Source organism: Sciurus carolinensis, chromosome 9 (genome assembly GCF_902686445.1).
Source record: "Sciurus carolinensis chromosome 9, mSciCar1.2, whole genome shotgun sequence".
Taxonomy (NCBI): domain Eukaryota; kingdom Metazoa; phylum Chordata; class Mammalia; order Rodentia; family Sciuridae; genus Sciurus; species Sciurus carolinensis.
The window spans coordinates 114,947,884-114,974,836 of NC_062221.1; the positions used below are offsets into that span (position 1 = coordinate 114,947,884).

The following is a 26,953-nucleotide window of genomic DNA, read 5'->3' on the forward strand; positions in this document are numbered from 1 at the left end:
CCAATGTTCATGTGAAATCCCTATCTAATATCACATTTAGTTTTCTATTTTCCTATTCTGGGTGTATGATTGTACCTGAAAAGTTCCTGTAATGACATTTCAAAAGGCCTTTGAAAGCATGCCCTGCTTTCATAAGATTTAATTACAAAGCATTAAGATTCCTTTACAGTTTTATGTTTTAAAATAACTTCAGATCTACACATCCAGAACTTTTCAGAAATGTTTATAAAAGTTTGATTGCTGAGTCTTTGAAAAACAGTTTACAGATATATAAAATATTTGAACAAATCAAGATTATTTAGAATAATCGACATGCCAATTATGATCCATTTAAGTGGATGTTTTAAGTTTAATTCAAAATGTATGCAAACTAACTCTGCATAACTGTCACCAAATAGTAGTTTAATCATTAAACCCTATTTGTTTCCATGGTATTCTTGGGTTGCATGTGTGTCTTTTCTTTTTTTTTTTTTTTTTCATACCAGGAATTGAACCCAGGGGCACTCAACCACTGAGCCACATCCCCAGCCCTTTTTTGTATTTTAAACAGGGTCTCACTGAGTTGCTTAGGGCTTTACCAAGTTACTGAGGCTGGCTTTGAACTCATGATCCTCCTACCTCAGCCTCCTGAGTCGCTGGGATTACAAGCATGCTCCATCTCACCTGACTGTGTCTTTTATTTTTTCCTTAGGAAAAAACTTAGAACATAATAATCAAGGTATGCACTCAATTTACAAATAAATAACTGATGAATAGACCCTGCAATTGGTTTTATAATTGCTTCTACTGGCATTGTTTATAAAGAGGTGTAACTTCAAGCTAGAAAGTAAATCAAGGATTTTTTTTTCTTCCATATATTAATGTCACTTAACTCTCAGATATATTTATATATATTAACATGTATATATACACATGTATTTACATCTTATTTAGCAGAGTATTTACATCTAGTAATCAGCAAATTGTCCTAGTTCTTCTTTTAATAACCAGTAATGGGGTGAATTATAAAAGCTGTATATAGGAAACCAAGAAGGAATTTTTAATTTGTTTCCATCTTTTATTTTAAGTAATTCTAACATAGACTTGCTATTCCTCTGGTCTAGGTAGAAGTCGAATTTTTTGAAGTGTTTATTAATTTGTGATATAGTCTAAAAGAAAGAATAACTATTGTTTAAATGGATCTAGTATGAAAACTAGTATAGATAAAATCCTCAAACTATATGCTGACTTATCCAAATGAAATTATTGATTAGAAGACTCTGCTGGAGGGAATTGATGTTTTTATACTATTCAGTTTAATTCATCTAAAATAAATAAAATATCTCTCTAGCCAGACATGACTTAGGGTTCCTGGTTAAGCACTTTATTTCCAGAGTTTTCAAACACCTCAGTCACAAGGTTCAATTCCAATAATCTTCAGACCACACAAATAGTACACTGTTTAATACTTGGTTTAACAAAATAGAGGCATTAGCACTCACAATTTTGATTCTTTATATATTGACCAGACTTGTTAAAGCAAAAGATCAAAGACTCTTTTTAAAAAAAAGAAAAAAGAAAACCTCCATGCTAGAAAATGGGGAAAAGCTGAGTCTGAAATTAAATCCTCAGCCTCATAGTTGGCTTTTCAGCAGTTCCAACCTCAGTTTTTCTCTGCAGCTCCCATTTGAAGCAAAATGAAAGTTGCAAAAACTAAGTGCTGTGTTGTAAGCCTTTTTGTTTTCTTCAGAACATTTCTCTTTTTAATCAGTCGGTCTCCCACTTCTATTACTACTTTAATCTCTCTTCTCTTTTAATTTTTCTTTTTCTATGTAGTCATCTTTTTTCTTCATCCTCTCCCTCGTCTTCTACTTGAATCTAATATTTCAACTTCCTAGCAATCTAATAATTTTGTCTGTTTGGAATAAGGACACATAGATGAAGGGGTACCACTTTCTCAGGACCCTCTTCCCACTTCCATTTGCTTCCTTTATGAAACTTTAGGAGATGAAAGTTGAGGAAATGTTCTCAGCACATAGATTCACTCTCTTGTGAGCAATTTGGTGTGTTGTTTATCTATGTGTATATATCTTTACCTTTGACAAATGTTCATTATTAGAATCCTTCCCTACTTCTCAGAGAAGTGACATTTTCCATCTTTATATTACATGTTTCTAATGCTTTATGTCATATCACTATAAATTACTTTTGCTTTATTAGACAAAGGGATATTAAGAAGTCATAGAATATAGAAAAATCTGAGAACTTAAATACAATAGAAACCCATCTGGCTAGGTGGCACCAAACCACAGTACTTCAGACCACACAGTGTACTTCATCAACACTTTAGTTAAACAGACTTTTTTTTTTCTATAGCCAAAAACAAAATAACACATAATCTTCCAAAAATATTTTAATTTTTCGCTTTTGGTTGGTACTGTATTTTTGCCATAAGCATATGTGCTTTAATCATAGAAATGTCTTTCTTATGCAGGGATAGAGGATGCCAGCTAAATAGAGCAGAGCAAATAAAAAAACTTTGCAGAATGAACAGGCCATTCATGCAGACACTGGCAGTAAGGCCAGCACTTACTCATCTCAAAGGACAGTGTCTTTTGGCCAAAGCTGCCATCCTGTCTGCTTTGACACTTGAAAATGGTAACTGTGTTCATAAGACAAACTTAACATTGCCCTTCTTAGTGTGAGGAGAGTATGAAAAAGAGTTCAAAAAATGGAATTCATGAATATAATTATGCACAATATTTTTTGGGGAAAAAAAATCCCAGACTCATTACCATCCCAAGTCTATCTGAGTTTCAGGCACTGGTGTATTTAGTCTATTAAAGGGATGATTGGGGTGTAGTCAGGTCTAGGGAAGTGGATGCCTTCCTATTACTGAACTTGGCTTTCACTGAAGGCTGCTGAGCTGACAGAGATTAAGAAAGGTGTCTGTTAGGCACTGCGTCAATATGTTCAGATTTTTCTCAAAGCAAACGAAGCAAATACTCATACAAATCGTCCCTTTAATATTAAGATAGAAATAATAGTTACTATAAAAATTAAGGGAAGGAAAAATAGAAGGGTTTTTAATTAATACTGAGAGTAAATTAAAGAGATAAAATTAACATATATATTAGGTGGAATTTTCTTGATTTATTCATGTGTAGTGAACTTTTTCTATGTAGTAACATCACTACTGTTTGATGGACAGGCAATATTCCTTTTGTTGTTGGTTTCAAAAGAGATTTATTTGATTTTTGAAGTGAGAAAAATATCAAAAAATAATCTGAAAACAGTCCTCCAAAGCTACAATGCCACTTATAAATAAATAATTTGGTTGTCACAGCTCACCTCTTTACATTGCATACTTACATTATATGCACCAGAAAAACACATTATATGACTATGACTTTTTCATTTCATTTCTATGAGCTCTCATATTTTCCAAACCCACCCCTATATGTTTTGAGCAATCTCTTAAATTGCATTTTTTTCAGAATATCTAAGTATTCCAGTATATTAATAAAATATTAATATCTACACCATCAATATTTCTAAAACATTATTATCAATGTTAATATTAACCATGTTAATATCAGTATTTATTATATGCCACTCTTCAAAGGTTATCTGTGATTGTGTATGTGTGTGTGTGTGTGTATATATATATATATATATATCCACATATATATATATATACACATATATATATACACATATATACATATATACACATATATATATATACACATATATATATATATACACATGTATATTCCAAAAGTAGTGGAATGACTAAATTAGATCATTATGCATGATCTAAATTAGATCATTATGCATGACAGGACAGGGTAGAACCATGTGGGCACAAGAAAAAATAAGATATAGAAAATTGAAAATCCATCTATGAGAGCTATCATTGGACCCATTCTTGCTGTTTTGTTTGGTTGGGATCATTTACAAGTGATTTTTATGTTTTTAAAGTAGTAATTACAAGATAGAAGTGCTGGAAATTTTGACTTTAGAAATCCATTTTGACTTTAGAAAGTCTACAAAAATTCCAGTGGAAACTAATTTCTAGAATTGTATATAACATTAAAAGAAATGTGAAGGCAAAATAATACATCGAGTGCCTTTCAAAATGGTTAGATCTATCTAATACCCATTAAAGCAGTTTAACAAGAATTGATCACCGCTGAGGTATGTAGCATTGTTACTGATCACAAAGCTTGAAAAACTTTAACTGCTAGCTTATTTGGTTTAAAGGAATGAAAAGAATCAGAAACAAAATACAATTCTTCAGCAATCCAAAAATAATTCCTTAATAAAGAATTATTAAGGATACACTTGTTGCCAAGTTCCCTTGTATTTATTAATATTGTTATGCTGATTTCTGAGCAAATAGCAAATTTTTTTTTTTTTTGCGGGGCTGGGGATTGAACCCAGGGCCTTGTGCTTACAAGGCAAGCACTCTACCAACTGAGCTATATCCCCAGCCCACAAGAAATTTTATTAGCATGTGGTATGTGAGATTTAGTTTCTACATATTTTAGCAAGAATACATATACACTTAGAGGTTCACAAAAATCAAGCTATTTACATATCTTCTAATGGTTCTGAAACATTATACTATCTATATGTTTAGAAATTCAAAAGCTAAGAATTTTACCGTCTATAGTATCTAACAAGTATTAACTTTCAAGGCAAGGAAACTAAACAAAATTTTTTTGTTATTATTTGCAAACTACTTCCATTACTGGAAAAGCAAGAAAAATCGCTTGTGGGTTCAGTAGTAGGTAGAAATATAATGCTCTAATTTTTTTTATTGCTTATGGAAATGCACTAAAACTGATCAATAGTGTTTTAGTGCTGCTGTATTTTAGCACCGTTTGTCATAGTCAGAGTTACTAAAGTAATTAACATAGTACTTCTCCTCGACTATGTTTTGATGTAATTATGGGGATGTCTCTAAAACACATGAAATAATCTTAAATAATAAAAAGCCATCAACTGGCAAGTGTTATTAGTGATATAGTCACTGAGCGGAGGTGGGGTTTCATGATGGTAGCAATTATGAGCTAGTGGCTTGTGGCTGTTATTAGGTTTATAATACTGAAGACTCTGTAGAACTTCTTTAGTGAGACAAGAGTCAGAGTGGAGGACATTTTGTATAAGCAGAATCTCCTGAGTGAAAGACTGCAGTTTCTAGGGGATATAACCTTTAATGAGACAAAGTGACAATGAAGGAAACAGTTTATGTGTGACTTTGACATCTAGATAGAGAAATTTATGTTCTGTGTGGTCTGAAATAGGGAATCAAAAATTGATTTTTAAGCAGAGTTATAAGATAATGAAAGCAGCATTTCAAATGGATTAGCCCAGAAGTACTATGCAATATATGGTGACAGTTGGAAGGGGCAAAGTCTGGAGCAGCCTAGAGCCATGAAAGTTCCTAGGAAACATTTCCAGGAATGCAGGTGTAAAGTGAGTGATAAGCTCCTAGCTTCAGGTGGTAGCAATTAGAGAGGAATAAAAGGAGAGGATACCTGAGGCATTTAATTTACAATAACACTGTATATCTATATTTTAATCTTATAAGTAACCCACATGTTTGGTCCCATAGTTGTTGGTTTAGTTCTATGTGAAAAGTATGTTACCACTAATGCATTCCTTATCTCTCTGTTAAAGGCATTATTATTCTGCCTACATAAAGACATTAGTACATAGTATTACAGATCCACTGAAAGCATGCACTTTGAATTGTTTTCCATCAGTGGCAGTAGAATTTGCTGAGACAGACACACCCTCCCAGTCCATCCCCATTACGAACAATAGCTGGCACTTTTGAGATTGTTGACAAGAATTAGTGACCCATTTAATGGCTGGAACTAAAAGCTCTGTATCAAACAGAAGGTAACTGGTACATATGGGGTTCTATTCCCTTATTAATGCCATCTACTGAGCAACTGAAACAATCTACCATGTGTTGTAAGGAAGGAAAACTAGTTGCCAGAAAGATGGCAAAGAGTCAAATGAACAGGATTTTTTTGAGTTCTGTGTCAATGAATTCTGTTGAATTTTTACTAATTTTCTACATTGTCAGAACACAGGCTCCAAATTAAATGAACAGCAAATTTCATGAGAATGTGAGACTTGATGCTGAAATAAATCTCATGAATCATAAAAATGTGCATTTCCTATTCTAAAAGTTTTGACTCATACTATGCATAACGATTATAATGCCATTTAGAGGTCATTTATGAGACGGAGTGCAGCAATATTAGCATGATAATTCTTTCCACAAAGTGAAAATTTTAATTCCTGTTCATTGAGAAGTAGAGACACATTTTGCAATTGCAAGCAGTGTTCTGTCATTTGCTTGTTTTTACAATTGTACTAGTCAAAGAATTTCAACCACTGCATTTTGCTCTATATCCTCTAACCTAAGAAAGTAAACATGGGATGATTTTCATATATGAACATCACATAAATTGCATTTAGCAACATTCGGGTCAATTCCATTTGTCCTGTCCTTTCAACGACTGATTTCCTTATATCCTCAATCTGACAATTAAGTGATTTAAACGAACTATTCAAAAAAGATTACTTTTAATATGCTTTTCCCCCTCGGACATTTAGACAACCTTATATACCTAGTCTCTGTGTATTCATAAGCCTATCTTGCCAGTTCTACAGATCTGAAAAGATGTTTTTACATAATAGATATTTATGGGTATGTTTCTGTAATCAAATTATCTCTGTGTTGTCAATCAGCTAAGTATTCCAAGACGTAAGTAAAATATTGTGTGAATATTATTTAATGAACAAAGTAGGACTCTTTTAACCTTGTGGTTGCAATTTCTATTTTAGAAAGCCACTAGGGACACATATTTTAAAATCTCTAGGAATTTGCTTTGGGCAATATAGTATAGCACTTTCATTTTTTTAAGGAGAGGATAAAGCTTCTCTTTCTGAGTTGAACTTGCCTAAAGAAAAAATGTGTTATATCTTTGGTATGATCCTTACAGGTAGCCTAATCACCTTTGGTTCTGAAATGCCTAACAAAGCTTGAGGGGAGATACAGATTTAAACTACATTGGGAATACTTAGTTTGGGGCCAATTTGTCTATGAGTTTCATGCAGATATAATGATAATTAAAGTATAATCGTCACTGTGGGGATTGCCTGCCTAAAGAAAAAAAAAAAAAAAGGCTTCTTTGTTTATGATGATGAAGAGGAAAGTTGTAAATAGTTTAGATGAGGACATTGAGATGGAAGAAATGAACTAGTACCAGGACCCTGGGGAAAAAGAGGTTCCTATAAACACTGAAAATAGCAAATGATACATAAAGAGCACAGCAACATTAAATAGGTGTTTTGATAGTTTGGTTGACTATTTCAGAAAATGAATGGTCTTGAGCAGGCAAGTATAAAGCATATTTAAAATGCCAAATCAAAATACAAAGACCAACAATTGACTGTACCAGATTATACCATATGAAAAAGAAAATTCAAATAAAGTCGTTTGTTTACATAAAAGCCTTGAGATAGGTCAATTTTTAAAAATTCCAATTATGCTGAATTAATACAAATTGACTTGGTATAGATTTAAATCAGAAACTTGAAATTGTTCCTCTAAATATGAGCATAAAGTGTAACTGACAAGTCTTCATGTAAAGAATTTATTTTCATGAGAACATCACAAATATATAAAAAATTTGTGAGAAGCTATACTTAAATTTTACAAGTTAGGTATTTTATATTATGACTTAATTTTTATTCAGAGAATGTTCAAAAAAGAATCATATATTTCTTAAGCTCAAAAAGGAACAAATATCTTATTGTCTTATAAATAGAGAAAATATAGGAAAAAGAATTTGGGGGAGGTCAAGTCATCTTTTACTTCTGATTAATTACCTATAATAGGGTACAAGTCATCCAAGTAGCCTCAGCATAATGGAGCAAACCCTTAATATTTTGTTTGTACTGATCACAAGTTACATAGATATGAATTCTCAGGACACTCTAGCAGTAGTTATTTTGATTTGAAAATTATTTCACTGTGCTTATTTATGTTTACAATTATTTTTTCAAGAGGTTGTACATTTCATTATAGTATTTCAGTATAGTAGGAAGAGACAATGCAAGTACAGAAATAAGAGGTGGTAAGTGGGTGAAGAGTATGAAACTCTTTAGAAAGACACTGAAGAACTGTTTCATAATTACAAGAACCAATTAATGAAATCAAAGGCAACTGGTCATAAACATTATTGATACAACCATCTACTATCAGAGGTCCACAGGAGAGTTTAAGAATACCACTGAATATTTGACATACATTTGTGTGTAGTGGAGTGTGGGACACAAGGAGGAGGGGTAACATCATTATATATTTCATTCTGGATTAACTTTTTTTGCAGGTAGTTACCACAGTGATATTCTGATTTCTGAAAAAGAAAGCAATGAGAATTTTTTTTTAACTTACAAACATACTTAATAGAGCCCATCCAAATTTATTCTAATGCATTTTGATAATATTTGTCAACCTATACTGTAATTCTTCAAAAAGTAGAATCAGCATGGTAATTGTGCATCTGTGGTTAATTAGCTCAGTTGGTTGAATCATGGAGCTAATGAGGCCAAAACCTGGGTTTGTTCCCTGTGTGGGCCAATGAGTTTTGCTCTTTTCCTGGGTCACAGACTACAGTTCAAACACAGGCCAACTATCTCATAGCTGCATGCCACTGACCATAGGGAAACTGGGCCAAAAGAAAGGAAGTTCAACCACAAGCCTGGAATAGATATTCAGTTCTACACAGTATCTGTTTGTTAATGATGTGTCAAAAATGTTCATGTATGAAGAAAGCATTAGCTACGCACTCAGTATGCTGGGAACAACACATAGGAAATGTCCTGTGGCCTCAGATGACACATTGAGAACTAAATACTAAGAATTATCTAAAGGTAGCTTGAAAAATAACTAATTCATAATTACAAATTGAATCTATTTTACATTGCAAGGCAAGCAAAATCCGTCATTCTCATATTCTCACATCTTGATTTTTCTTTGGTAGATTGCAAGTTTGTTGTTGTTGTTGTTGTTGTTGTTGTTGTTGTTGTTTTTAACCAGGGATTGAACCCACAGGTCCTTAACCACTGAGCCACATCCTTGCCCTTTTTATTTTATTTTTTTTATTTTTAGACAGAATTTTGCTAAGTTGCTTAGGGCCTCACTAAATTGCCAAGTCTGGTATTGCAAGGGCCTTTAAGGAGTCTGATAAGCACCCTACTGCCTACTGTGAGTTCTGAATCAACTGTGAAATAAGATAAAGGAAGGAGAGGAGAGGGCAGATGGAAGGTCAAAATATCAAATTTGTATCAAATAAAGACTAGATCAAGGCTGGGGTTGTGACTCAGTGGTAGAGCACTTGCCTCGCACATGTGAGGCACTGGATTTGATCCTCAGCACCACAAAAAAAAAAATAAATAAAGTTATTTTTTTAAAAAAAGACTAGATCAGAAGGTGTAGTTAGACCCACAGATAATGAACTTCTTTATCACTAACCTCAAAATTTCACCCACTCATTCAGATTAGAACATAGTTCTCTCCAATGGGACCAGCTTCATTTTGCCCTCTGACAATTATGTTGTAGGAAAGTCATACCCCAAGAAAAATAAAAAAGGGAAGAATAGAGGTTAACCCATGCATGGACAGTATTTTTTTTTTTCTTACAAACAGTATTAGGCCACTGATAAGAGAGGCCTGATTTGTTTCATATGGAAGAAAATATCAAGGAGTAGAAAATAATTCTTTTTACCTCGCTTTACTTATATTTTAAAAGTGAATTAAATGGTAAACATAGAAAGAAAAGAAAAGAAATGCCATAAAGTGTGAATTAGTCTATGTATTATGGTAAATAATTGTAAATTCATTGAGAATCAATGTAGTTATATAATATAGTGGTCTTTCCCAGTGATTTCCCAAAATTGTGTGTCGGGATAGTTCCTGTGATGTCTGCCATATTGTGATCATAAACATTATAATCATAAAGAAATGTTTTGGTTGGAAATATCTACATACTATAATAGAAAGGCCAAATTGAAAATCCAAATATTTGCAGAAGTAATTCATTTTACTATTTCTTTATCATTAAAGATAAGCTGAACTATGTAACATTAGTCTAATAAGATATCTTATTTTTTGAAAAAATGTTCTGTGGTCAAATATGTCTTTTAAACCCTGTGAGACATGTTCTCTTTGGGGAATCATAATGCACTTCAGCTCTTCAATGTTTGACTTTATCACAGGGTATCCCATAATTGGACAGGGAATCCTATATAACTGGCAAATTTAAGGTTAGAAAATACTAACCAAACCATAGTGTGACCAAGTTATTTGCAGTCAGGTTTTATAATAGTTTATTACTAATGATGAAGAGAGAATTTATTCTTAAGTTATGTTTGCTAAAAAAACAAAAAATACTATCAGTACATGATATATAAAGGGGAAATAGTTGTAGACCTATTGGAAGCAGTTTGGTATTTTATAATGTTTATTACAAGATGTAAAGAAAAATTTGTGCGTATGTTTTCATTGCTGCAATTATTATTTTTGAACATGGATGACTACAATTCTATTAGTGATTTTTATAAAGCAAGTCCACATTTTTCAATTTCTTTCAGAAATTTTTTTAGTCAATAAAGATATTATTTAGTTTAAATTTTGGTATAAAACTATAATACTTTGCAAGTGCAGAAGAACTGCCTTGGAGAATTAACTTGTTTATGGAAGTGAAAACAGCTAAGTATTCAGTGATTTGACAAATAATTACAGAGTGTGACTTTTGTGACCAGGTACTCTTTAAAGCACTGGTGACATAAGAGTGAGCACATGATAGTTATCTTTGCCCTCATGAAGTTGACACTATGATGCAACAAGATAATCTCTCCTCCACTCCTGAAGTATTTTGATGAAATATTTCTCCAAATTTAAATAAATAAAAACGCTTACCAGTATAGGATTCAGAACCCCCAAATGGTTTCTGTCCAGCAAATAATAGAGACATAGAAAGGTTTTAGTCATTGAACACATTTGTTTATTCTTTTCCAAGCAAATGATTATATTATTACATCAGTATAAAACCATTAACTTTGTTTAGAACTTATAGAAATCTCTCCCTTATTAAGTTATTAAATATTACCATTTGGGTCCTTTTTCAATGTGTTTTCCTCTCTGATAAACATAAGAAAATTTCTTCCCTATCATAAGAAAATTTCTAATAATCAATTTTGTCTTAGTCTCTTTTCTTATTTAATTTGGCTACAATATTTGACTGAATATAACTGAATTTCAGTTATTAAAACAATAGACTAAATTATTTAATTTCATGAATTGAACCCGAAAACTCCTGTCATAATACTTTCACACACATGGCAGTTTGTCTAAATATGAGGTTTCATGATCACCATCAAGTGCAAGAATACATTTTATCTAAACTCCATATGTCTTCAGTCATCTTGAATTAATACAGATTCGAACAGAGTGTGTTATTCCTCTAGGAAAGAAAAATGCTCCAATAATTACCCCAGATTCACAATTTTCCATTAAAATACTAAGTTGCAATTACTATTTAAATAAATGCAGTGCAGTCTTATAGGATAATTGTATGTTTTCTTTTGGCTTTTCTAGGCTTCTAATTTGCCTTAAGTGATGTTGTGTTGCAGATTAACTAAATTTTTTTAAAAAGGAAATATCAGACAACACTGTATATTTTAAATAAATAAAACTTTATTTAATCAAGTTAAAGTGGAAATTTTGTTTGAAAATCTTTAAGAATCCTACATATCGTTTGTGGTTTATAAAACCAAACGAAACAAAAGTTAAAAATGCCTGAGTTTGTGTACAGATATTGATTAAATTCAGAATGCTACCCCAATTTTCCACTTAAAATGCATAGATGTTTGGAGCTGGATGAAATCTGAGATTCACACATGTCTAGGTTCACGTAGGTCCCTTTAATAATACATGCAACCTCATTATTCTTTATAGATTCAATTTGATCTTTGGAGAAGTAATGAACAAAAGTGATTTGACTACATTTGAAAGGAATAAAATTTAATTGGGAAAGTTCAAAATTATATAGGAATATCTATAAATAATACTTTCAAAAACTGACCCTTTTTGAGGAAAATGATCACAAAGAACATTTTTTGGTATGTCTACTTATAATGTTGATAAAATTGAATTCACCTTGAATTCTTACTGAATGATTTTCCAGCACTTACCACACAGCAGAACTCCACAAATTCTTCCTACTCTTCCATGTACAAGACATATTTAGTCCAAATAACCAAAAAGTCACCAAAGTCGAAAATATTTACTGACTTTCAGTGAATTTTGTCCTTTCTACCAAAAAAGTACAGTGTGTTTGAAACTAGACTAGCAATATTCAGTACAATTTTACAGGAAAGAATTTTATTTTGTGTGCCTCCTCCTCTTCCTCCTACCTTCAGGATGCAGCTGGGTAGGAGGGTGAGTGAAGGGGGCTGTGGAGAAAGAGAAATGGGATGGGCAGGAAGGAAAAAAAATGCAACAAGCAGATGTTCATTTTATAAAAATCAGCATGAGGATGCTTAGTAAAAAAAAAAAAAAAAAAACAAAAAAAAAAACCTAGCCCTTGGATAGGAATCAACTGAACTGTGTTCCTTGGTTTTATATAAAAGATATACTACCTTAAGTATTTTAATCACTCTGACCTTCAGTCTATTAGTCTGTATAAGAGAATAATAGCACCTGCCTTGCTTAATGTTTAAAGATGTTTAATGGCATAATATATATAAAATATAGCATGATATAAACCTACAATAATGGCAGCATCATTGACCTTTATAAGGACTGCTGCTGGGAAATTTTGCTAGACAGCTTTTTGTTAATAAATATTTTCAATTGGGTGTAAAGCTCTGAGGCTTAAAAAAAGATTCTAATAGCTCACATTATTTAATTCTTGCTGTGTAGTAGACATGTTCTATTCCCTTTGGGCAAATTTATTTATTTAATCTTTTCAACAACCCAATGAGGTAATTATTGCCTTTGTTCTTATTGCAAAGAAGAGGAAAGTGCATACAGGTGGATTAAATGATTTACCCAGGGTTACAACACAGAAAGGTCCTCAGGTTAATGGGTCTTACCCTTAGTCTCAACTGCATAATCTCTTCTATAGGATCCTGCCACACAGTGTTCCAGCCTCTGTTGAAATTTATCTCAGTAAATGAGCCAGAACATTATGACATAAACATTGTGATGTGGGTTTTTTTTTTTTTTTTTACCATTTTTTGTCTGAATTTTTTCATTAGCTGGTGCATAGTAACTATATAGAATAGTAGATTTCAATGTGATATGTTCATACATGTGAACATTTATCAGTTTAATTCCCTACTACCTTCCCTCTTCCCTCCTGCTGATTTCTTTCCCCACTCATCTGCCTTCCATTTTAATGAGATACTTTTCTTTCCTTTTCTCTAGCTTCCACATATTAAGGAAAATATATGACCCCTTGATTTTCTGAATCTGGCTTGTTTCACTTAACACCATGCTCTCCAGTTACATCCATTTTCCTGCAAATGACATAATTTTGTCTTCTTTATGCTAAATAAATCTTCCTTGTGTAAATATACAACATTTTTTTATCCATTCATCTGTTGACAGACACCAAGCTTGGTTCTATAACTTGGCTACTGTGAATTGTGCTGCTATAAATACAGGTATGCATGCATTTCTACAGTATGCTGACTTAAATTCTTTTGGGTAAATACCAAGGAGTGGTATAGCTGGCTCATACAGTGGTTCCTGGTCTGAGGAATGTCCATAGTTTCTATACTAATGTACATTTCTACCAACAGTATGTAAGAGTTCCTCTTTCACCATATCCTTACCAGTATTTATTGTTATTTGTATTCTTGATGATTACCATCACTGAGAAAAATCTCAGTGAGTTTTTGATTACTATTTCCTTGATGGCTAGAGATATTGAACATTTTTTTATATAACTCTTAACTGTTTGTACATCTTTCAAGAAGTGTCTGTTTAGTTTGTAAATTTATTGAATGGGTTGTTTGGGTTTTTTTTTTTTTTTTTTTTTTTTTTTTTGGTGTTGAGTTTTTAAATTCTTTATATATTCTAAATATTAATTCTGTGCCACAAGAGTACCAGTAAAGATTTTCTTATTCTGTTGGCTGTATCTTCAGCCAACATTTTAGACGAATTGCATTTAATTAAACTGACACTTATTTCCCTTTACTACTAGCAAGCACAAAAATCTGGAACTATGGAAAGAAACCCACTTTTACAATTTTCCACACCCTGAAAATTTATCTTCTAATAGTCACTATTATCAGATTAAAATACTTTCAGGTAAATACAGAGAACATAGATGCATTTTTTGTGAACTGAATAAAGCAAACACAATTAAATAGTTAATTCTGACCCCAACTCAGATGGTAGTCAAAGATATATTTCCTAAAACAATTTCAGTTTCAAGTTGTTGGATTATTGTTTAAACCAAAGTATAGACTCAGCGTATCTAGATTTTACTTTTAGTTTAGCTAACTAGCTTCCACTCTTCAGTATCTTAAATTAACAAACGGAAAGATACTCTTTTCTTTTAAATTGAATTAAAATAAAAATGTTAGGGGTCTGGGGAGATAGCTCAGTCGGTAGAGTGTTTGCTTTGTAAGCACAAGGACCTGGGTTCGATCCCCAGCACCCAAAAAAAAAAAAAAAAAAAAGAACCATTTTAGAGGAAAATAAAAATGTTATAATTATTTAACTGTAATCTCTCTCTCTCTCCCTACCTCTCTCTCTCTCTCTCTCCCTACCTCTCTCTCTCTCTCTCTCTCTCTCTCTCTCAAACACACACACACACACACACACACACACACACACACACATGCAAACACACACTTCTCTTCATTTCATTTTCCATTCTCAAATAATAAGGAAATACATTGGACTAAGAAACATGGGCTTTGTTCCCTAGAAATACATTTCAAAATAACTTCAACAACATGGTCAAGGTACATAATCTGCCTTGTAGTATTTTTTATCTATAGGATCAAAACACATGCAATAATGATTTTATTAATGTATATGTGTTACAAGTGAAATTTTTCATATTCATTTCTATATTCTCCAAAAGTGAATTATGTTACCACCTATGAACTCAAATAGATACTACACTAAAAATTTGCTTCATTGGATGCTGTCTAAATACTATCACACTGGAATGTCAGACTAAACCTTATAATACATGTCCCAAAGAGTATATGATTTTTATAATGCTCGTAATAGTAATAAATTTTGAAATATGTCGTTGTTGTTGATTTTTAACCACCAGTCTCTCAATGCACATAAAGAAATTCCATTTTTTTTTTCCCATTCATTCTTACCCAACCTTCTCTTTATATCTGGCTTCATGTTAAAGAACTTTTGACGTTTTACCTTTTCTTCAATATCTTAAGCTTTTGGAAGACATGGGATTATTTCTTGCATAGCTATTTGCACATATGCAGTACTGATTATTTATTAAATATTATAGGAATGAAGACAACCATGACACCATTCTAATTGCTTCATTAATCTATTCCCCCCCACCCCCAGGCTGCATAAGATTTAAATCAGTAAATGTGACCTTGGCAAAGGCCCTGCTAGATAGGAGAAGTTTGACATCCTTATAGAAACAAAGAAAGAAAACTAAGTGAAACCAGTGAAATTAAAAATAAAGATAAAAATACAATATAAAATATGTAATATAAAATGTACAAAAGTAAAGACTCTAGTTTAGGGGTAAACAATCAAGTTGTATATATGAAACACTCTGTAGGCCTTCTATGTAAGTTCAAAACAAGCCTGGGCAATTTCTCAAGACCTTCAGCAACTTTGCAAGACTCTGTCTTAAATACAAAAATAGAAAGGACTGAGATGTAACCCAGTGGTTAAGTGCCCTTGGGTTCACCACTACTGGGGGAAACAAAAGAAAATACAAGTGCATACAGACACTTTAGTGGGTTGTAGAATGGATTACTTCTGACTTTCCAGATGGTATTAATTAAGCATTTCTTTTTTTTTTTTTTTGATTCTTTAAGATTTTTACATTATACTTACTTAGACATGACCTAATCATGTTCTAATTTCACAGAAATATTTTAACAAATACTCCAATGGCTAAGAGGAAATGTTGAATAGGTATCCTCAATTCAAAAGTTCATACCCATAAACACAGTGGAATCCATATTCATATTCCATTTTTACTGATTCAACCAACCGTAGATTGAAAATTCTAAAAAGTAAAAATTGCATCTGTACTGAATATATGCAGACTTTTTTCTTATTACTCCTTAAACACTACAGTATAACAACCATTTGCATAACATTTACATTATATTAGGTATTATAAGAGTCTAGGGATGATTTAAATACAAGAGAGGATATGTGTAGATTATATGTAAATAATACACCTTTTATGTAAGGCATTTGAGCATACATAGATTTTAGTTTTCCTTCGGAGATCCTGAAACAAATACCCCAATTACTGTCTCAGAGCTGGAATGGGCTCTTGACTTGATTGACTTGACTGGTTCATGCTCCACCTCTCCTCAGTGGACTTACCATTTATTTCAGATGATGCATTTGACAAACTCATGCATATATTTGATATCAAGTCAAGAAGGCCCTGAAGGTACTTTCTATTAAGTGGAAATAAATGTCTTGTATATTTATGGTTTTGTTACTGAACTCATAATAAAAACTTCCATTTTGCTAAATGGAGGTTCTTGTAGCCGTACGTTCTCTTTGAAATTTGAGTTAGTTAATACATTAGGCATAACTCCTAATGGTTAAGAAAGATACCAGACTTTCAAGACAGCTATGTGTGATATGTGAGCCTCACTTAGAATAGGAACCAGTAAATAAAATGTCATGCATAGTTAACATAAATGCTATTATTAAACAAAGTTAAATTAATAAGGCAACACAGTTTTACTGGTCTATAACGTCTTTACTCAAATTTGTTAATTTTAAGCATGACATGATTTATCTCTTCTAACTCAGTGTAACTCTAGATTTCATTTGAAATCTCATGGAAAGAGAGTATATTTGACATATATTCTACATTTTGAATATATTGACTTCATTTTTGAAATTTTACATACATCAGTTTATTTCAGATCATTATGATCTTGTTTATGTGGTCTCAGATGGATAATCTTGTTACCCTAAATTCTTAAACCAGCCAAAGCCCCAAAGAATTTGCTACTTACTTTAGGGCTAAGTCTGTAGGTCTGAGAATGTCCAGATCTGCTCGAGCAGAAAAAGAGGCATTCTAAAAATTGTTCAGTAAATACCCATATGTGGAAAATTATGTGTTATGTTGCTTCTCTATTTTGGAAAAGTAAAATTGAAATTTTGAATTCCACAATTACTACAAAAGTATTGATTAAAACCCTAAGCCTCATAAAACACTTATGTTACCACTCTTTTCCTCTGTGCATGATGGACAGTGTTACACTAGCATAGATCTGTACTTGTAGGAATATGTTCATGATCATAATAGTTGGATAAGAGAAACAGACTTTTAACAGCAATCAAATAAATTCACATAAATTGCTTAGCACCATAGCTATATTTTGGAGGTGCTCAGAAATATTATTATTGTTGTTTCATATCTACATTCTAAACATTATGACTTAAGGGTACAGATTAACTCATGTCAGTAATGACAAACCTTATTTTATAGTTGATATTTTAAGAAATCATGTTTATTTAAAACTTCTCATTCCAATTGATGTTTATATCAGCTCCCTTCTGATAAAAAAGAGGCTGGTCATGATATCTTAATGAACATTGGTGTTGAATTGATCATAGGAGTAAAAAAATTGAGCAGTTTAATTTTTACAATAATTACTTGAAGTCAGTTGATTCAAAGAAATGATTTGTTCTCTGTCTACTTATTTTAATTTTTTCAAAAATCCCAGTGAGTACTGCCTGAGGACTCAAGAGTGGTCTTCATTAATATGATCTTAAGTGCCAATTATAATGTCTTAATGTCATTGTAAAGGAAAAACATTATGTTTCACAAAAATAACAATTTCTTTGGAAGCCCATTTTTTATCCACATGACCTTAGTGAAGAATTATGACTTAAAAATTATTATTATTACCTACTATCCTTATCCCTTCTAGCTTTTGCTTCTAAATTTCTCTTTGTGCTGAAATAATTTTAGTTTTTCTGATTTGGTTTAATTTAATTTATTATTGCCATCAACTGATTTTTTCTTGCTTTCCATACTAACTCTCCCTCCAGCCACCATTATGCAAGCACCTTCTACAACCATAATTTCTGAATCTTTCAACTAGTTTGCCTCACATAATTTGCTCTTTTAATGATTTTTAAGGCATGTAGAATCAAAGAGACCCTGAAAAATCAATAGTATTTCTCACTAATATTATGAAGAAATCTAAACAAGAGATGATCTTGGGGAGATAATTTTATCCAATAAAAATTCTCTTTGACCCACAAACAGTATTGATAAAGGAAGAACATTGAGGGGGAATTTCTAAATGGGAGCTTTTAGCAATTTTGGAAATGGAGATGATTAAGATGAACATAAAAAAGAAGCAAAACTGAATCAGGGACAATATACGATTAAAAGTAATTTAGCCCAGAGGTCAGTAAACTACCAAATCTGTGACCTGTTTTGGGATAGCTACATAGAATGCATTTTACACTGATACATGTTTGAAAAAACAAGTTTTAAAAACATATTTTATAATGTGAAAATTGAGGAAATTTAAATTTTGTTGTCCTTAAATAAAGTTTTATTGGAACTGTGCCATGTTCTTTCATTTACATATTGTCTTTGACAGTTTTTATGTTGCAACAGAAGAATTGAGCAATTGGGACAGAGACCATATGACTTATAGCTTGTGAGGCATTTATTATCTAGCCCTTGGAGAAGTTTGCTATTTCCTCATTTAGAACACTCACCAACCTGGTTTTCCTACCTGATCAAATCATAGTTTATTAAAGACTTCTCTGTAACTTCAATTCAATAAACTAGCAGGCATCTTCAAGTTTTTCAGTTTGAGTTTTTCTTTGTAACAACACAAGCAGTTGCAAATAACCAGCAAAAGCAATGACCTTGGTCTGTTTGTTACTTTAAAAAATTAGACGATTTAGTCTGAGATCGCTATAGCTATAGACTCATACACAGTTGTAAGAAATAAAACAGAGAGATATGATGTATGTTTAACCAACTTTTCTCAATGGTAATATCTTGAAAACTATAGTACAATATTACAACAGAGATTTGATTCCGAAGAATCAAATCATTGTTTTACTGATTTTCCCTATTTTTTTCTGTTTTCAACTTCATTTGTTTGTTTACTTATTTCGTTTCCTCCCTTATCTACATCAAGTTTATTTGCTTATATTATTCTTGGCTTTTGATGTTGGAGTTTCAATTATAGTTTAAGATTTTTTGTCTTTTTCAATGTATGTATATAGTGCTATTAATTTTCCTCTAAGCACTGCTGTGACTGTATCCCACATTTTTTTTTTTTTTTATGTTGTATTTTCACTTTCAGGCTTTCCAATGTATTTCTTTATCACTTGAGACCTCCTCTTAGATCTTTAAGTTATTTAGATATGTGTTGAATCATTCCTAAGTTTTTGAATTTGTTCCTAGTATCTTTTTTTTATTTGATTTTTTGTTTAATTGCATTGTAGTCAGAAAACACCCTTTTATGATTTCAATTATTTTTAATTTGTTGAGACTTGCCTTATGTACCAGGATGTGGCATATCTTGAAATATGTTTCTGGCACTTGAAAACAATGTGCAATCCACTGTAGTTTGGTGCTACATTTTATAAATGTCAATTGGACCCTATTGGTTGATGATTGGTTGAGTTCTACACCCTTACTATTTTTTGTTTGTTCTGTCACTTTTTGAAAAATGTATACAACTCTCTTTGTGAATTTTTTCTTTCTCTGTTTTATTAGATTTTACTCTATGCATTTTGAGGCTCTTTCGTTTGGTGCATGCACAGATAGTTGTTGTGTCTTTTGCTTGGATTGTTTTTATATGTCATTATATGACATATCTATCCCTGGTATTTTATTTCCTTCACAGTTTATTCCACCTGATATTAATAAAGGTACCCCTGCTTTCTTTTGATTGATCTTTGTGTGATATACATTTTTCCCATTCTTTCCTTTTCAACCTGAACATATTGTTATATTTGAGTTCATTGAAAAGAGCATATAATTGTTTTAATCCACTGGTTAAATTTCTACCATTTTATTACTAATAATAATATATTATTCATACAATTTGCATTTATTTCAAATTTTTTGTTTTAATCCACCATTTTTTTTTTTTTTTGTTTTCCATTTATTCTCCTTGTTTTCATTTTTTCTGATTTCTCTTCTTGATGATTTTTCTCTCTCCAGACAATGTTTTGGAATTTCAAGAACTTTTATATAACTAGAACTTTTTAGTATATTTCTTTATTAGAGATTGCTTTATATATTACATTACATAAATCATAACTTTCATAGTCTTTCAAGGCCTTCATTTTGCCAATTCTGTTAAAGTACCTTACTTCAATCTTTGTATCTTTATTCATTTATAATATAATTGTCTTAAATATTTTCTATGTATATGTTTAGATCCACATCAGATAGTTAGTGCTACATTTTTGGTTTCTACCTTCAAGCATGATTTAGAAAATTCCAGAGAAGGAAAATCTATTATATTTAACCTTATTTGTGTTTAGGGAATTCTTTCTTTCTTTCTAAAGTTCCAAGGTTTCTTCTTTCATGAGTTGCTTAGACAACTTCCTAGTCATTCTTTTAGGATAGGTTTCCAGGCAAAAAATTCTGTTACTTTTCTTGAACTAAAAATGTCCTGATTTCTTTTTAATTTCTAAAGGATCTTATTCTTGAATATAATAAGATTCTGGGTTGACAGTTTTTTCTTTCAGCATGTGAAAGTGTTGTGCCCCCTTCATTTTGGCCTCTGTGGTTTCCTATGAAAAACCCATTTTCACAAATATTTTTCCATGTTAGGTAAGGTTGTGCTTTCCTCTTGTTCCTTTCAAGATTTTTTGTTTGTTTTTAATTTAAATACATTTTATTATGATTGGTTTTGGTTTAGATTTCATTAGGTTTGGGTTTGCACAAGTTCTTGAATCTGTATGTCTTTTGCTAAATATAGCAATTTTCCAGCAGTTATTTCTTTGAGCATTTTTTAAAGCCTGTTGTGTTTCTCCTTGTTTTTGGAATTACAAATGACACAAATGTTTGATCTTTTATTGTAGTTTCACAGTTATTTGTGTCTATTTACCTTTTTTCTTTTAAGTATATTTTGTTTCTGTACCAGATTGGGTCATTTCTTTGGTTTTTCCTTCTGACTCTTTGCTCTCTTGCCTCTTCTGTTGAGTACATCCATTCAGTTTTAAAATTTCAATTTCTGTAATTTTCAAATCTAAAATTTCTATCTGGTTATTCCTTTGCTAATATTTTTAATGGTTTTATTTCAGTCATATCCATAGTTGCTTATCAAAGCATTTTCATGATGAGATGAATGCTTTAACATCTTTGAGAGATAATTCTAACAGCTCTATCATCTTGGTGTTTGTATTACTTGTCTTTTTTTAAAATTCAGTTTAAGATCTTCTTGCTTCTTTGCATGAAGAATGATTTTTAATTGAAATCTGGACATTGTGGGTGTTTGTATGAGACTCTCTTTCTTATTTAAATTTTCTGTTGAAACTGGATAGCTTTTATTTCACTGCAGTGGGGGAGGTGGGGGGATGTGCCACTTCATCACTGCCAGAAGTGATACAAGCCTAGGTTTCCCTGATTGGCCCCCATTGACACTGAAATCCAAGAGTTCCTAGTTACTCCTAGATGAGGAGTAACTAAACTAAACTTCCTTGAGAAGAGTGGCTAATTACGCTCTGTGGTAGCCTCCATGATCTCAGGTGCCCAGGGATAGTGGGGTGGCCTTGTTATTGCTAGATTCTCTACGAGGCATCTCTAATATTACCTCAGTGGGGAGGGGTGTCTAGAGAGGTGTCTTTTTATTTTTGAGCTGGGAGTGGGAGTCCAGGCTCCACTCCTAGGCTTCACTGACAGTGCATGTAAAGGAAGGGAACTTTTTGTTTAACACCCCACACCCCTGCAACAGGGATAAATGACCTAACTCCCTACTTGGGCTTGGGTTATACCGTGTCTGAGTGGGGAGTATGGATTTGGGTCACTAGTTATAGCTCAACAAGGGTCAGTCTTGAGGTTCCCTGCTTGACATTTTCAGGTGTGATTGAAGTGGGCCCACAGTTCCTTCTGTGGTGCTGGACTAATCTTTTCCATCTTTGTAGGCTGCTCCTTTCTTGGTCCCTTGACTAAAAAGAACAGGCCTTCCTTGGAGTTTTAGTTTATTATTTATCTTTTGTACAACAGTTGGCATTTCTGGGTTCCAGCCTTCTTCAGCTCAAAGTGTAGGATATATATGGCAAAAAGAAAATTGAAATAAATTGCCACCAAGTCATTTATTGGGTCATGCAACCCAATAGCTTATCATCTTCTCTTTATTTTTCAAGCGTTTCCTTATGTTTATTTCATATCTAATGTTCAGGGATTTTACTTGAACATAGAGGGAGGATTATGAAAATCTTAGTTCTGTGACATCTTCTTGGGAACAAAAGTTTCCTCTATCTTTTTAATTCATTTTTTAATTAGGAGTGAAGCATACAATTTTCACATTTGATTATTTAAGAAAGTTAAATAGAATCATGAAAAACTAATTAATGAATTTTGTATTAAAAAGGAAAAACCTCAGACAGAAAAATTCTCCATCTGTAATTTATATTTTAATATCCACTTCACTTCCTTGTTCCAATTTCTACCAGTTTGTTTCTTGAGGAGTTTGTCTCCAATAAATACTCTTTCAGGATCTGTACCAATTTGGTTTAGTAGTGAGCTTTTCTCACTTGAAAGTATTTATTGAGTGACTTCCACATGGGAGTCTTATTCATTTAGCTTATTGCTATTCCCCTGTGCCTATCACAAGACCCACAGCATATTAGTACTTAATATCTGCCAAATAATTGAACGAGGACCAGAAATTTAAATTTTGCCTTTTATGAGTGGGTTTTCTACTTTCTCTGTGCTGTGCTGAAACATAGGGTATGGTACTGTCATGCTAGATTCCCCACCACTCTTTAAGCATGTGGTTAGGACTCTAACAAATATGGTCCACAATACTTCAATCTGGAAATAAACAATTTTAAATTTCCCCAATGTGCAAGGATATGTTCTCTGGTTTAGAATTGTATTTTGAATTACAAATGGGGAATTGCCATCAGTGAGTGTACACACAAGCACATCCACTCCTATTGCTCTTAAAGAAAGACACCTGAGGGACATGGCACAAAAAGAACTATAAACCATTTTTTGGATATTTTCCCTAGATCTCTGAAAATTTTATATTATTTGCTTTTATTGGGCATGTCATGGTTTGATTATCTTTTTAAATGTTTGTCATGTATTGTTCAGTTTATGTTTGTATATATGAGGGAGGGTAACATTAATTCTTCACTTTGGTAAGGCACTGAATATAATTTTAAATTTTCTGCAAAACCAATTATACTTCGGAAAAAATTCATCAATTATTGTAAAAACATTTTTAATAGAGTAGAAAGTGGTTTTTTTTAGAACTATTCAATATATTTGGCTTAACTATTAACAATACTTGCTTTCCTTCTTGGCTTTAGAATCTGCTGAAGGAAATTGTGAAAGATTTAATTCACTTCACTTTTGTTAGAAAGTATGGAAATGTTTGTACATGGGAACTTTCATTGCATGCTGGAATGGAAACTCATTGGGGAGGGGGAACCATTTCATTTTATTGCCTAAGAGCTGTTGATACACTCCCTGCATCTTTCAAAGGCATCTTTCATGCCACACAGGCAAACTGTAGTCAGTGAAGGAACAGAAAGAACACTTTGCCCATGTGTCAATCTCGGCAAACTTGCACAACAGCTGTGCTAGGTACTGATGAGGATTACCAGGACCCAGGGTTTTGTGTGGTTGAAGAGACAACCGGCCTTCTCAGGGGACCACTTTGTTGTAGATTGCAGCAATAATACATCCCCACTGTTGCTAGTGGATATTGGTGGCCATGTAGTACAAAAGCAGTGCCAGATAAAATCAAAAAGTAATAAAAATGAAGAAGACAACTCAGAGAATTTTTTTTTTTTTTTAAATCTTAAAGCAAGCGAGAGACTAAAACAAACATTCCAGGCTTTGCATTCACTTGTAAGGAAAAGGAGACAGAAGAAGGGATATCTTTAACACAGAAAACTTGCGGGCATTCTGTCTTTTCATTTGAGAACCATTTGGGTGTGTTAAGAAATAAAGTTGCAGAGTAGGCATGTTCAGACCTTTATTTGCCACTTTTGGTAGGAAAGATTTTTTTCCCCCTCTCTTAACTACAAGAAGCCAGGATTTTCTGTGCAAACGAAACAGGCGTTGCAAGAATCAGATTCACTTTGGACGACTCTTCACATTCCAAGTCATCATTGCATTAGGCAGCACAATTCCATCTCTGGTTGATGGGCAGAAAAAGTGGGCAGCTTGCCAGGTAGACGTTTCCATGACTCCCAGCCCCCAAAGGTGATGCGTTTTTCAGCTAATTCAATGAAGAGTGGGCTGAACTTTGGGTCTAAAGGAGACAATAGCTGCCTTCGCAGTATCAGCAGAATGGTTGATGGGAATGCACTCTACATTTGGCAGAGAATCATGTGACCTTACGACTGAGATTTTGTGATGGTGCCAACGGAGACTTGGAAAGCAGCAACAGTCCTGACTTTTTTCTTCTTTTCTAGCATGGCTCAGAAAATGGTGGATCTTAATACTTGACTTTAGCCAGACTCAGCAAGCAACTGAGCTTTGAAGCACAACTTCGCCTTTATTCTGGGTTTTTGGCAGGCCACCAGGAGGCTGTCCCTTTCACGCCTGATAAATTCTGCTGCTTATCTCTAAAAAAAGAGAAGGGAGAAAAAAAAAAAAAAAAAAGGAAAATAATAACAATATTAAGGCATAACAAGTGAATTCTAAAATTTTGTGTGCTTTTTGTTTTTGTCATTTCCCTGCTGATTTTTTTTTATGTTAATGCCCTTTCTGCTTGCTGAGGAATCCAAGTAGTTGGGTTATTTATTTATTTATTTTTTTGGTTTATAATGAACAGGCATTTGAACTGGGCAAACAGGACGACAGCAGCAGTGAGCATGAGATCATTGCAGCCGTGTAGCAAACTGGCATCCTGCCTTTTCACCCCTTTGGTTCGGGAGACAAGCGTGTACAGTCCTCATTTCTAAAGTCAGCACAGCCCGGAAGGATTCCTGGTCTCTCCCACCTTCTACCATTCTGCTGCCAGTGACGGCAAGGATTGGTGCAGCTTCTGCGCAGTGCTTTGTGCCTGGAATACGGAGAAGGAAGAGAAAGAAGACAAGCACTCTCGTCCTTCTTTGCTAAGAAATAACAGGAACCCTGAAGAAAAAAAAAAAAAAAATCTGTCTTACTTCATGCAAGAGTTCTGAAAAAAAAATTATGAGAGACTCCTACTCAAAAAAACAAAAAACAAAAACAAACAAAAAGCCAAATCAAAACAAATTAAAAAAAAAACAACAAAAAAGCAAACCTTGGCTTGTATAACTACAGAGACTTCGGGCTTGGTAAAGCAGCTTTTAAGGCAACATAATCAAATGAGCCTTCTTTATTTTTATGATTTCAAAAAATATGGCATAATTAACAATACATTGCTCTTGGTGAAATCGCACCTTTCATATCAGGTATAACTTTTTTGTTGTTGTTTCTTCTTAAGCCTACTGTTATAAAAAGGGGATCCTTGAACTTTCAGTTCACTCTTATTTAACTCATCACACACTTTACTCTAAACTTTTTCCTTTTACTCTCTTGCTCTAATCTTGATTAGAATAGAAACTAAAGTAAAAATAGAAAAAAAAATCTCTGAAAATGTTTTTTTGTTATACACCGAAGTTTTAGAAAGACATTAACGTGTTATCTGTGCTTTTTGTGTCCAGTATTAGTTTCTGCTAAGAAAAATGAGTATTTAGACCTTGTTGGGAAAGAACGTAAAATCTTTTATGTGATTTAAAATTTGAAAGGTGAATTAAGAAACTTTTTGAACTCAAAAAGATCAAACTGGGATGTGCATTAAACTACTGATAAGTAAAATGAGTTTGGGGGATGTTATACTTAAATTATCTACAAGGATTTCAGTAGAATAGAAATAGGGATGAAAAGATCATGTTCTCAGTTGCTAAGTAGAAAAGAAGCTTGTTCCTTAATAATACTCTCTTTTAAAATACATTTTAAAAGAAGTATTTGTCCTAGAGCAGTTGCAAAGAATGCTGGAAATATCCAGTAGGTATTTTAGTGGCAAAAGTACATACAAACTTGTCTTAAGTTTAAAGCAACGTATTGGCTCAGCAGATAAATGCATTGCATTCTAATTAATCTGTCTGTTTGCAGAAGTAAATTGCTAGCAATTTAAGCATTTTATAACAAACTGCAGTTTTGCCTGGTTCAATGTGAAAGGATTAGCAGATGCATATCACTTCAATTTTGACAAAAAATGTTCTTTAAACATGTAAAAAATGTTGAAAAAGATAATGCTTTTGAAATATGCACTGTATATCAATGTAGAGAATATAATTTACATTTTAAGAATTGATGCTATGATATTTTCCATAAAAAATAAACTTTAGGTAACCTAAACCATTGTGCTTTTAAAATCACATTTTATTATATTTAAAATATGTAAGGTAAGCAAAGAGAAATACTACAGAACTGATGAATTCTTTTTTGTAATCCTACAAAGAATTATGGGAAAT

The 26,953-nt window shown here is 32.7% G+C and overlaps 1 long non-coding RNA gene across 7 annotated transcripts in view; it reads left to right on the forward strand.

Annotated features, from left to right (window-relative positions):
• The window catches only part of LOC124992650 (uncharacterized), a 461,214-nt gene that overhangs the window by 261,717 nt on the left and 172,544 nt on the right, over window positions 1-26,953 (forward strand). For all 7 annotated transcript variants that reach the window (XR_007110158.1, XR_007110157.1, XR_007110159.1 and 4 more), the window contains one exon: window positions 25,285-25,888. This is a non-coding gene — a long non-coding RNA (uncharacterized LOC124992650). The remainder of the gene's footprint in view (window positions 1-25,284; window positions 25,889-26,953) is intronic.